Genomic DNA, 7,419 nt, shown 5'->3' with positions numbered 1-7,419 from the left:
GCATTATTAATTTACTTTGTTTTTCCATGGCCAACTCACCTGTTCTAAGCCACAGCCACCTGGCACCTTCAATGTGAAATTTATAAGGCATACGGTATGTGTTCCTCATAGAAAGAGTAAAAGTTATAGCCATAACAAGATTGGCTTTCGGGTATGCCGTTTATAAGCTGTGTAATAGCGTTGGACAAATTACTTAACATCTCTGAAACTCAATTTTCTCTTTTATAAAAAAAAAGAAAATCAGCAACAAAACTGTGCAGGATTGTAGCGAGTGACTATAAACTATGTGATACCTGGAACATAAAAGTTCTCAGTAAATCACGCTTAATAAACAGTGACAAATAATGATCAACCCAAACCAAGAGAAGATCATCTCCTTTGGTTGTAAGGAAATAGGACTTAGGCAGCTCTTTCCTTCCAATCCGCCTTCCCACTTTCACAGGCCACGCTGCAGCGAGCATTAGAAGGCTCTCTGCCAACAGCAGCGCCGGTTCGTTATCTAAGTGAGCCTTGGTCATTAAGCAAAGTCAGGGTCTTTGTTACTGGTTTCATCCCCACTGGCCTTGCAGAGAAAGCCCAAGCCACAGGGTACATCTCCGCCTGCCAATGCCCTGTATTCCTGAAACAAAAAGGCAATAAAAAACACGACAGTTAGTGTCAGACGCGGAGCCCGGGCTTGGGAGCGGGCGGGGAGGGCTCCCTTTTCTCCTTGTTCCGCAGCACCTGTCACCGAGACGGGAGATGGGGGCCCGGCCCGGGCTGGGCAGCGCCGCTTCCTCCTGCCCCCGCCGCGCTCCCTCCCGAGCGGCTCCGGCCCGGGCTCCCGGCAACGCGGCGGTGCGGCCGGCGCTGCGGCGAGAAAGCGCCCATTGAGGGCTTGCAGCTGCCAGTGCCGCCTGCCCAAATCGACATAAAGCCTGGACTTCAGCTCCAGTGAAGAAGACACTACTGTGTTCTTCCTGAGCCCCAGTCACGGCTATAAAACATTAAAAGCAAACTGGTGATTGTTAAACACTGCATTTGTTTACACCCCGAATCTTGAATCACAATGGGGCAGCTTGGGCTGCCAAGGCCCGGCGAGGCCCGGCTTTCTCCTGGACGCTGGAGTCTGTTCTCCGACCCAAGGGACACAAGAAAAGTTGAGTAAATAGCACATCGCATTTCTTTTGTCAGATGTTTGCTCACGAAGACTTCAATCGGATATTGGGGGGCTTGGGTTGAAGGACAAGTACTTGCAGAATCAAGATGCTGTCTCACGTTAGCTTTGAGGCTTTCTAAAGCATCCTGAAAGAAGAAAAAAAAAAAGCCGAGCTACATAAAATATATCCGGCCGAATTAGGGCGTAACAGGCATCCTTTAAAAAAAAAAAAACTACTTGGAAGAAAAAATGGGAAGGGGAAATAAACGAAATGATAATGGCAGTGTGGTTAAATGGTTAAGCCAATGGAACCTCAATTCACGATTCTACTCTTGCAAATCTGAAACAATGTTTCATTTAAAAAAATTTTTTTTAAAAAGCCCCTCTGCATTCCCCTTTTCCCAGGCTACAATACATTAAACAGATTTCCTTTTAAATGCCTCTATTTCGTTTTTAAATTTTTTAGGGTTTTTTTTTTTTTCTTTTAAATATCGTGTAAGAATTGTGTGTGTGTGTGTTCTTCCCGGTTTAAAAAGTACATTATAATTTGGTAAATTGAGAAGATGCAGAAAAGAAGTATAATGAAGAAAGTAATTATAAGTCCCATGATTTCAATTAGCAGTTGCTTACAGTCTTATGTATTGCCTTTCAATCTTTACATACACACTTGCACACACAGAAAGAGAGAAAGAGAAAAAAATGAACATACCTAAATGGAATTCAATCCTATTTAGCTTTATACCATGGCTTTTTTTTTTTTTTTCCCTTCTGGTAACCATTTCCCATGCCATTAGATGTTCTTAAAAGGATGGTCTGTACTGACTTTGGAATATTTCTAGGCTGTTTCTTTACACTGGAAAAAGTTCAGACAGTTTATTTACACCATGCCATACTTAGAAACGAGAAGAGGATGCTTATAGTTAGAGATTACAAGGAAATGTATTTTGCACTAGATATATACCACTTTCTTCAGAATCATTTAAGAATTGCAGCTGGATTCTGCATAATATTTGGCAAGTACAAATATAGTAGTACGATGAAGTTTTCTCACCTTCAGATGTACTCCAAAAAGAGAAATGAGAAGGATGAAAATAGAGTGTGAGGGTGGGGTGTGGACATGAGAAGTAGAGCCAGAGAAAGGGAGACAATGCTCACCTACGCCCCCACACACACACATAAACACACACAGGTACACATGAGCGCACACACACAAACACACCAATTTCTGTAAGGCTTGAATCAGCTGACATGATCTCTGTTTCTTAAGAACCTCAGAATCAGGCTGGACATGGTGGCTCATGCCTGTAATCCCAGCACTTGGGGAGGCGGAGGTGGTGTGGCAGGGGTGGGGTGGGAATCACTTGAGGCCAGGAGTTCGAGACCAGCCTGGCCAACATGACAAAACTCCCATGTCCACTAAAAATACAAAAATTAACCAGGCATGGTGGTGCCTGCCTGTGATCCCAGGTACTTGGGTAGCTGAGGCATGAGAATTGCTTGAACCCTGGAGGTGGAGGTTGCAGTGAGCCACTATACTCCAGCCTGGGAGACAGAGCAAGACTTTGTCAAAAAAAAAAAAAAAAAAAAAAAAAAGAAGAAGAACCTCAGAATCAAAACTCAAAAGAATCCAGTGGAAAATCACAAGGATTAAGGGGAAGAGACATATTACATATTAGAAATGCACAGCTAACAATGTGACAGCAGACAGGTCTGATACGGCATTGCTTGTGTACCTCTTACACAGAGGGCTGGACGCTGGACATGAAAACAGAGATGAATAGATAAGTTACAGGTCTTGGTCCTTGGAGTTCACAGTCTAATGGGGAAGACAGGATATAAGCAAGTGGTTTCAGCACAGCTTTGGAATTACATAGAGAAGTGAATGAAGTGAGTGAGAGCCCAGCAGAGGAGAGACCAGGATTCACAGAAAGAAGATCCCAAGATCTCAGAGAGGAAGGAGCCTTGGAGCCAAGTAGAGAAGAATGAGACCTTACAAACGTAGGGGAAAAGGAGACATAATGGGAAAAATTTTAACAGTTGAACTAATTAAAAAAAAAAAAAAAAGGCAAGTGTATTTTAAAATGTCTTTTCTTCATAGGCTTGGGAACCAATGTTATTGGATACAGACTTGCCCTTATTTTTGTAACAAGAGATATTCCTTAAAAAGTTTGGTATATGGCAAACTGTGATATTTTAAGCATATTTCAAAAAAGAAGGGACTCACCATTTAAAGAAACTGAACTGTGAATTTGTTTGTCATCTAGATAATCACTAATTTGTCTTTTTTTTTTTTTTTTTTTTTTTGAGACAGAATTAGTCTTGTTGCCCAGGCTGGAGTACAGTGACATGATCTTGGCTCACTGCAACCTCTGCCTCCCAGTTCAAGCAATTCTGCCTCAACCTCGCAAGTAGCTGGGATTACAGGTGCCTGCCACCACACCAGGCTGATTTTTGTATTTTTAGTAGAGACGAGGTTGCACCATGTTGGCCAGGCAGGTCTTGAACTGCTGACCTCAGGTGATCCACCCCCCTCGGCCTCCCAAAATGCTGGGATTACAGGCGTGAGCCACCGTGCCTAGTCTATTTGTCTTATTTCATATGGACTTTACATACCACCTGTAGTTAGTGCAGTCATGAAAATAGCATCTCCCCACCTGTTCCACTCATTAGTGTCAAACCCAAAAGGACCTTGAGTGGGTTTTAGGTTTATTTGCTTAAGCCCACCCCACAACCCCCACCCACACACATTCACTTACCCTACTTATAAGTGAATATTGCCATTAAGACGGCAAAAGGCAGCCACAGCACAAGCACATGTGGCCATGGTGAATGCAAATGTTAAAGATTAACCTTTTTTTTCAAAGCAAGTGTAATTGATTTTGAAAAGTATCATATTTGCAAAGCGAATTTAGTATTTTTAATTCCCACACTGATTTTTCTTAACCAATTTGCAGCCTCCCCAATCTACACGGTGACGACTTTTATTTATTTACTGATTGATTGATTGATTGATTGTAGTTTAAGATCATTTTATCGAAGATCAAGAGGCTGGGAGAGGGAGGGGGCAACTACAGCCCCCACCAACTCTACCAGGGAGAATGGACCCCTCCCTGCCCCCTGCCCTCTAAGTTGCTCCCCCTGTATTATGGGAGGGGACTTTGTGCAAACTCTGCCCTGAGGGGGTCACAGTGACTCTTAAGGTTGGTCAGGGCTACAATTACAACTTAACAGAGAAACCAAAATGAAGAGGCAATTTTAGCTACTCTCCCAGGTAGGCCCTTAAATTGTCACCTGTTAGAATACATTTTCTGCAGGGACTGGAGCCTGCCTCTTCAGACAAGCTCTCTGTCCTTGGAGTCATGAAGCTGTCATTCTTGGGAAATGGATCATGCTCCACCCTTTAACCGAATAGAGCACTTGAATTCTTATAATACTGAAAAAATCTATGAATTTAAAATGGGAAGAACATGTGCCACACAATCTGGCTGGAGGGGTAGGAGGCGGGATTCTATTCTTATCTTTCTGTATTTTTCCTCTGATCACCAGACCAGAATGTGTTTCACTGTGGTTAGAGTAAATAAAGACTCAGGATAACTTTTCTTTTTTCAAACAAAAACAAAAAATTCAGTCGTCCTGAAAAGCACTGATAATGTGAAATAAGACAACTGTAGTTGTTATTTAATGGGTCATCTTGGCTTTATTTTTCTTAAATTGGATGTTGTTTTTTCAGAATACTCATGTTCCATGGATATATTTCTAGTTTGAAGAGAGTTAAGCTACTTTTCAAGGCTATGCTTAAAAAAAAATAAGTCGCTTTAAACGTTGCATGATCCTGTTTTGAGGGTCTTAGGTCAATTATACTATTGTTATCTTTCTCTTCTGACCATAGACTATAACTATAACCATTGTAAAAAAAAAAAATTAAAGAAATGTTTCTATGTTAACTTTGATTCTAGATGACTTATCTTTTTTTTTTTTTTGAGACAGGGTCTCACTCTGTTGCCCAGGCTGGAGTGCAGTGGCGTGATCTAAGCTCACTACAAACTCCATCTCCCAGGTTTAAAGGATTGTCCTGCCTCAGCCTCCCAAGTAGCTGGGATTACAGGTGCCCACCACCACACCTGGCTATTTTTGTATTTTTAGTAGAGATGGGGTTCCACTGTGTTGGCCAGGCTGGTCTCCAACTCCTGACCTCAAGTGATCCACCCTCCTCAGCCTCTCAAAGTGCTGGGATTAGGCGTAAGCCACTGCACAGGGCCTGGATGACTTATCTTAAGAATATTACTGGCCGGGCGCGGTGGCTCACACCTGTAATCCCAGCACTTTGGGAGGCCGAGGCTAGAGGATCACCTGAGGTCAGGAGTTCAAGACCAGCCTGGCCAACATGGTGAAAACTTGTCTCTAAAAAAAAAAAAAAAAAGAAAAGAAAAGAAAGAAAAAAGAATATTACTAAAGACATTGTACTACTTATAACTACTACATAATAAATTACTCCCCTAAACCAGTAGCTTAAAATCCTCATTTCACTTTGTTCACGGTTTTCTGGGAATTCAGGATGTGCTCAGCCCGGGCAGCTTGGGTTTTCTCATGCAGTTTCAGTCAGATGTTGACTGGGGCTCCAGTCACATAAGGATCAACTGTTGTAGGTCCAGCAGTTGAGGCCCAGCTCTGTCACAGGTCCACCACTTAAGGTGTCTGCTGTGAGCCTGGCAGAGGCTAATAAGGGAACCTACACCACCATGGCTATCTTGGAGTAATCAGACTTCCTACATAGTATAAGTCTTTCTCCAGAAAGGCCCAAGAGAATCAGACAAGGGCTTTTTCCAGCTGGCCTCAGACATCACACAGCATCACTACAAGATTCAATTGGTTCCAGTTGAGTCGCTAAGATTGGACCCTTCTAAATGGAAGGAGTATCAAATAATTTGCAGACACATTTTTAAACTTCCGTCCATGTGCTTTTGTGTTGCTTTTTTTTATTTTTTATTTTCACAAACAACTCAGCATGTATTCTCTTAAGCTAAAGACTCCAGAAGTTTTTGAGTTCACTTTGTCCTTCCAGAACCTAGCACAGGGTATGTGTTACAGCAAATGAGGCAAATATTTGTTAAACTGAACCAAAGGCTGACAAGCCATGAACTCCTGCCATCCACATGAAGGAGGAATTTTGTGGCTGCCAAATTTTTCTTTTGATATGTTAGAAGGCTCATCATGCTGATAATGGTACTATATATATAGATAATTAAAAAAAAACAAAAAACAAAAAAACCAAAAAAAAAACCTTGGTTTTTTTCCAAGGTAAAGGAGTATCAGTAATCCTGTAGTCCCACCCTTTACCTTGTACCTCCCAGCCCTCCTCACCCCACCCCAGTTTTATAGCTGAAGCCCAGAGAAGTTAAGTGAACTAACCAAGTGATAAAGGTATGGTCTCTAGTTGTATTCTGTTGATGCAAAAATATTTGCAGTTTTTACTATCAAAAGCAATTCCAGGCATCATTTCTTGTCCATTACAAAATATTGTTTTCTCACTTACTATTTGGGGTTATGACTTTATCAAAAATTGCAGGGACATTGTGGGGTTTAGATCATTTTTATACATAAGGATAAGGTCTGCCAACCTGTTGATCTCAGCAAGAATTCTTTTCCTTCCTGACCTTTCTATTCATTCCATCAGGCAGATAAAGAAAAGACCCAGAAAGATCTCACCAGGAGGCCATGGGACTCCAAGTTGCTCTCCTCAGATATAGGTCAAAAAAAAACTAACTTCCTGACCCTTTCTTCATGCCTTGCAATAAGGTCTTGTAGTTTCTATGTCTGGGGCAGTGCTGAGTCTAGAAGGCTTCCTGTGATTTACAAAAAGCCTGTGAGGAAATGGAGATGCCCCTGAGCCTGCCTCAACCTGTAATAGTGATCCGCTGTATTTCCAGGAGGTGACCCATCATACTGTGATGTAAGACACGGTCCCAGCCCTTTGGGTTCAGGAATGCAAAATGTCAAGTCATCTATTTTGCATCACAATGATGCAGTTTTGTCAGGAACGATAGTATTTTTAAAGTGATCACGCAGTTGATTAACGAAAGGAAAGAAATCACTCCTCCTTTGAAGTTTGTAAGGCTTCCCTTAGCAAAAGAAGTCTCTTGCTTTAGCTTGTTCTAGGACCATATTCAAGACTCTTTCAATTTAGAAAATTTCATATTTATTAAGAAAGGCGAATAATAGAACTAGTATATAAAATTAATTTGTTAGGTCAGTCAACATTTCTTTAAGTCAATTCATTGAAT

The 7,419-nt window shown here is 41.7% G+C and overlaps 1 long non-coding RNA gene across 1 annotated transcript; it reads right to left on the bottom strand.

The window, feature by feature from the left end:
• Positions 1–203: 203 nt before the first annotated feature.
• Positions 204–808, bottom strand: LOC116563313. Its single transcript, XR_004274333.1, has 2 exons — positions 724–808; positions 204–619 (listed from the first exon to the last, which is right to left on the bottom strand). It is a non-coding gene; the product is annotated as an uncharacterized LOC116563313 (long non-coding RNA).
• Between the last annotated feature and the right edge of the window lie 6,611 nt (positions 809–7,419).

This window comes from Sapajus apella, unplaced genomic scaffold (genome assembly GCF_009761245.1).
Source record: "Sapajus apella isolate SASKATOON/1434 unplaced genomic scaffold, GSC_monkey_1.0 scaffold1, whole genome shotgun sequence".
Lineage (NCBI taxonomy): Eukaryota > Metazoa > Chordata > Mammalia > Primates > Cebidae > Sapajus > Sapajus apella.
Note: the sequence above shows the minus strand (reverse complement) of the source record. Positions and strands in the feature narration are given on the sequence as shown.